Here is a 6,487-nt window from a genome sequence, read left to right as displayed (position 1 = left end):
TGTGATGACACACCGGGTGCTGAGAGTTTTTGAATCCTTAAGTCGGTATACTGTAGACATGACGGACCTTTTCTTTGTCTGAAAAACGCTTTTCATCGTCTCACTCACGGGAAAATAACGAAATCTAAGGTAAAAATTGTTTTATTATTGTTTAAAATTTGATGGGAGTTTAAATGCAACTTACCTTTTTACACATGTACCTAATTAATACAATTTCTTGTTAATTTTTTTCTTTTCGTTGCTATATACTTGATAGTTCTACCATATAGTAATTGTATTCATATAATTTAATGTATGAAATAATTCTAATCTAACTTGTTAAAATTAAAAACAACTAGGTAGTTATAATGCATCAATAATTAATATTGCGTATTTAGTATACATTTTAAATTTTTTGACTTTTTATTTCTAATCCATTCTTATTTAACTGATTTCGGCCTGTATACAGGGTGATTCTTTTATCAAACAACACTCATTATTTGAAAAAGTATTGACTTTTTTCAAATTTTTTTTTTTTCAAAATTGTAGATTTATGCTGTTCTAGAATTGTATATCTTTTTTATATTTTTCACCCTTATATTTATTAGGTAAACCACTGTCAACTTTTGATTTTCAAATGGTAACCTATACTTAAAATTTCATAATTGAATAAAACTATTTTTTTCATTAATTAATACGTTCTAATTTTCATTTTTCGTTAATCCGTTGATGAGATATTGCTCCTCAAAGTTAGGTGGTTTTGGGAGATAGTTATCGTAATATGTAAATGTGTTATACCTCGTCAGCAGATACCGCAGCTATCAGGATTTTTATGTCCCAGTGCAAAAGATATCACACTTTTCAAATCAGTTCATAAAGTACTTAGAGCCCCTAAATGTATTTTATTATGCCCATTTTGCAGGGAGACACGAAGATCACCCCACGAAGGTGATTACATCAATGGTCAGTGGTCGTAATAATTATTATCAATTATAAAGACCAGAAGTTATAAGTAATAAATTCGATATCGTTCAACCCAAGATATAGCGGCGATAATCTTTGTACCTGATCGCCGATAATACCTACATACAATAACACACAATCATAATATTACTATTATTATTGGTCTGCTTCTGTTTGTAGCTTCGATCACGATCTCACCTCTATTCTATGCTCAAACACACCATAGAATAACATACGGAAATACAGAATTATTTTAGTGTTTAGTCCATAAAAGTTACTGTTGTCCATGGTTTATCATTACAACTAATACAACTGTCTATCATAAAGAAAATACAGTGTTACCAATATGTGTATTTACAAAATAAATAGTAACTTACTGTTTATTTATGTCACAAATAAAATCCCGTTTTTGTTACTCTAGTAGACAGCCTGTACTACAGTTGTAACAACTGTTAACTGTTTTAAATCACTGCTGTAGTGTACAGTAATTTATTTTCCGTTGTCTGTTACTCGTTACTGGTCAGTATAATTTATAGCATGGTGCTATGGCGTCAGCGACCGATACTACCAAGTACTAATTACTTGTGTACTACAGTCTACAGTAGTAAACTTAATAAATTTCACATTTTCACAATAATATTATCATAATAAATAATATTCTGTGCCTTTGTAGTTTTAACGAACTAGCTGATCTAGTTAACTGGAGCTCTAGTTAAATATTTAAATATGTTTAATTTATCAACTTACTTATTTTGTTATTTTCAATAAAATTCCAAGACCAATTTATTAACTTGATGTACATGTGCCTACCAAAAATTCATTCGTTCGTAAGTATAAGAATTCATATTAAATATAAATTTTAACAAACTTTGGTTAAGAATGGAAAAAATGTAACATACATACATAAATATACATGTATGTATTTGTATACAATTTGAATAAAAAATACATGATATTTATATTTTAGCTTATGTTCAAATTGCTTGCCATCTTCAGTTAAACAAAAATGTTTTAATACTTCAGAGGAAGTAGATTTTTTCAATATTGAGTTTTCAATTTTGTTGCAACAATCTCTTATTCTTTGTTTAAGTTCCTCCACACTATTTCATTTTTCTTTATACACTTCATTTTTTAGATGGCCCCAAAAAAAGAAGTCAAGAACACTCAAATCGGGGGAACGAGGTGGCCATTGAATAATGGGGCTGTGAGTTCCAAACCAGTTATTGTCTCCATACATCTTATTGAGGTATGCACGTACAGCCAAGGTATTATGTGCTGGTGCACCATCTTGCTGCCAAATCAAATTCAAGCGCTGTTGAAGTGAAATATTTTCCAATAGTATGGGTATATCATCTTTCAAAAAACCAAGATACTTATTGCCATTAAGATTTTCCTCAAAAAAATATGGACCAATTAAATACTCATCAATAATCCCACACCAAACATTCACACCCCAACGAACTTGCTTAGTTCATTAATTTTAAGATTTTTAAATTAATAATAAAAACAAAAATCTAAACAGTAAGCACTGAATACGACTTCAAACTTATTAATCCTACCATCCTACCATCCTACACACACTATTGGCAAAATTAATTTTAGTTATTTAGGTATTCTATGGTATTATCAAAAGTAATAACCTTTATTCTAAGGTCATTGGTAATAACCAATGGTATTTTCAATGATAAATGAGTGCAATAACAATTAATAATAAATGTACAATATATTATATAATAACCATATCTAATAATGGACCTTAATGGCATATTATTAACAATAAATTAACTTAATTTATTTTTTTATACATATAATATACATATAACTGTGTATAGCTTTGGTAGATTTAACTAATACAAAATAATGTGTTAATTATTATTATAGATTTAATATATCTATTTAATGCTGTTTACCATATGGATGCTTTGAACATGTAAATGCCTATTAGGATTTAAGTTTTTTAATGATAATTTTGTTTTTTAACAAATCAAATATTGTACCTCTTCTCATATAAAGTATCATTTGAGCACATGCACATTGAATAAAGAAGTTAGACAAGTACATAACACTATGGTATATATGTTTATTACAAATCTGGAAATACAATACTCTGAACTAATTTAATATTAAGTATAAACAACATTTTTTTTTATGTTTACAATTTCAATTTAATACATTTACAATTTCAAATCAAATATTAGTATAATATAAATAATTCACCATACATCGTTTCAATAGTTGTAATATACGTTGTAGGACTAGGTCTTTTTGACCAATCACATGAATTTAATCAATATGTAGCTATTTAAATAAACAATGACATACGTCCAAATATACATATATGGCACTGATCAATTTATTTAATTATATTTTATGTAAAAAAAATCATATTTTCAATGTCGCGAACAGGGTTTGAGACCATTGGCGCAAAAGGGTCTTTAGCACCTCTTGTTTTTTTAGATTTAACCATCATTATTATAGTGAAATACCCTCAATTTAATGTTTTTAAAATATAAAATATTATAGCACCCCACGTTTTAAATTTTTTAATGTATATTTTCTACTTTAATAAGATGCAAGTGATAACCACTAACAAAAACTAGGGAGAGAATAACCATTTTTTAGATTGCTTAATTTTGATTATTTAAATGTTTTTTTAAGCGTTTGATTTGATGATTTTAGGTTCTGTTTAGCCCTGAACCCTGTTCACGACAAAATTCCTCACATATTATACTGATATTATTATGAACCGTTAAACAATTTTACTTTAATAAGCCTAGGACTATGAAAAACCTATTTCAAAATGATGATACAGTTTAATCTAAATGTTCGTTTTGCAGTTAATATGCAAAATATGAGTAAAGATAAAACATGTATTCAAAAAATTAAAACAAACTTTTCAATCACCCCAGACTTAAAAAGTAAAATTTAAAAATGGTATTAATAATATTCTAACTTGAATTTAGTACTCATTATTATTTGGTTATTTGGTGACAACATCAATCATTGACAGAAATAATTTAGTATTTATCATTATGACATTATACAATGTAGCACAGTAGACTAATGTTTTTGGATGTTTTGATTATTATATCTTTTTTGTTTAAGGGCTTGTCCGTAAAAAGTAAAAATAAAATAATTATTAATCACATAGCCACTTAAAAATTCTTAATTTGATTTAGGACATAATCTACATATTAAACACAAAATAAATATCTATATCTATGTATATTATCTTTTAAGTTGTAATGATTGATGTTGTCACCTAATTTAAATTATTTATAAACTAGCATACAAATTATAAAGCTTTAACATTAGCACAATTTTTAGTTTTCAATACATTTTTTTTTTTCAATCCGAAAATGATTTTTGATGTCTCTCTCCACTTACATTCCTCTTCAACTTTCAGTATGTTCCTATTCTAGTACCTTCAATCACTTGCTTCAGAAATGGAGTTCTAGCCCTTCCTTTTACAGGTTTCCTCCTTATAACGTGTCCGATCCATGCTTTTCTTCTCAATCTTAGCGTACTCCGTATTGATTTTTGATTCTCCTAAATATCTCAAAATTTTTTTATCTTTTCTGTCTATTGAATTTCAGCGTTTTCCAGCAATAATACTTTAAAAGCTTTTATTTTGGCTTTCTCAGTCTTCAGTAGTGTCCCAATATCTGCTCCATATATGTAGATCTACATTCCACACAAAGCCTTTTATAAGTGATTTTCTGTTGTCCAAACTTAATCTATTTGAGGTAAAAGATTTATTTTTTTATAGTAGGCCTGTTTGGCATGCGCTATTCTACATACTGCATCTGTACAACTTTTCTCATCGCTTGTGATTGAATAGGTATGTGAAGTTTAAGTGTTCTTTAAGCTAATGAGATAGATTGTTTTATTAATTTTAATTTTTGCTTGCATTTATCAACTAGTAAAACTTACCAATAGGTACATTGTACAAATGCACTTGCAAAGTATCCAATTCACGTGTGATTAACCAATTTAGGTACTTAAATGTTTAATTAAATTACTAAATAAAATACAATATGTGGTAAATATTATAATTTAAGTATATACAAGAACTAATAATATTATAAATTCACCATTAAAATTTAAACATTTAAAATTGTTAAGTATTAACAAATAAAATACTTTATTAGTTATTACTTATTACCGACTCACGATTCAAATATTGTTGTTATGACTTGTCTTATAAAATGTTAACCTAAATTATAACCGTTTATTCACTCAACGTATTGTTGGTATGTGATTTACGTTAACCAGGTATAAGGTTTACTTCCATATCATGTAACCATGGTACCAGACTTTAATCGTCCACAGTGTACAAAACAAATAACAGCTGATCAAAATTAGTTTTACTCACGATTTTACCTAATCGCAAATCAGCCTAATAAACCATATCGTATTACCCGTGTTGTTCTGTCTTCTTATCCGTAGTCCGTCACGGCCATAGACATAATGTTATGTCTATGGTTACGGCGTACTCCATAGATATGGAGGGGGGTCGTCGGGGGTATACGACGTGAGTAGGTATGCCACCACGGCACCACGAGTGACACTAATGGTCCGATTACTTAAAATATGACATCATGACAATAAGTTAATGTAGCGAGTTAGTAGGTACAATTAATATCATTTATCACTATTAGGTATATCTTGGGTTCGAATGATATCGAATTTATTACTTTTAACTTCTGGTCTTTATATTAGATAAGTATTATTATGACCAGTGGGGCGAACTACATTACACCCAGTCAAATGGGTATTATAAAATACATTTAGGGGCACAACTTAAGCTTACTGTACCTACTACTTGAATTGATTTGAAAAGTGTGATATCTTTTGCCCTGGGACATAAAAATCCTGATAGCTGCGGTATCTACTGACGAGGTATAAGTGGTATAACACATTTACACACTATAACTATCTCCCAAAACCACCTAACTTTGAGGAGCAATATCTCATCAACGGATTAACGAAAAATGAAAATTAGAACGTATTAATTAATGAAAAAAATAGTTTTATTCAATTATGAAATTTTAAGTATAGGTTACCATTTGAAAATCAAAAGTTGACAGTGGTTTACCTAATAAATATAAGGGTGAAAAATATAAAAAAGATATACAATTCTAGAACAGCATAAATCTACAATTTTGAAAAAAAAAAAATTTGAAAAAAGTCAATACTTTTTCAAATAATGAGTGTTGTTTGATAAAAGAATCACCCTGTATACCATTAAAGGAGTTTTCAAAAGAAATACAAAAATTATACCACAAGTATCCCCTGTAGTGCTCATTTCGAGAGACTTTTTAGTGCAGGAGGCCAATTATTTGATGAAAAACCTGAATCTGATGACAATTTTGAACTAACACTTTTATTAAAATTCAATAAATATTTTTGATAAAATATTACTTCTACTAAAATAACTTTATAATACACCTATGCGCTATGCCCTACATAGGTAATATAGAGGCTATATATTGTTTTATTATTAATGTTCTAATAAACTAATAATTGATATTATAGTTATCAA

The 6,487-nt window shown here is 28.3% G+C and overlaps 1 long non-coding RNA gene across 1 annotated transcript; it reads right to left on the bottom strand.

Moving 5' to 3' along the window:
- Positions 1-3,002: 3,002 nt before the first annotated feature.
- Positions 3,003-6,032, bottom strand: LOC149054957 (uncharacterized). The gene is made up of 2 exons (XR_016192108.1): positions 4,876-6,032; positions 3,003-4,810 (listed from the first exon to the last, which is right to left on the bottom strand). It is a non-coding gene; the product is annotated as an uncharacterized LOC149054957 (long non-coding RNA).
- Positions 6,033-6,487: the final 455 nt, after the last annotated feature.

Source organism: Diuraphis noxia, unplaced genomic scaffold (genome assembly GCF_037042655.1).
Source record: "Diuraphis noxia isolate RWA-SAM2 unplaced genomic scaffold, SU_Dnox_SAM2 contig0005, whole genome shotgun sequence".
In the NCBI taxonomy this organism is placed as follows: Eukaryota; Metazoa; Arthropoda; class Insecta; order Hemiptera; family Aphididae; genus Diuraphis; species Diuraphis noxia.
Note: the sequence above shows the minus strand (reverse complement) of the source record. Positions and strands in the feature narration are given on the sequence as shown.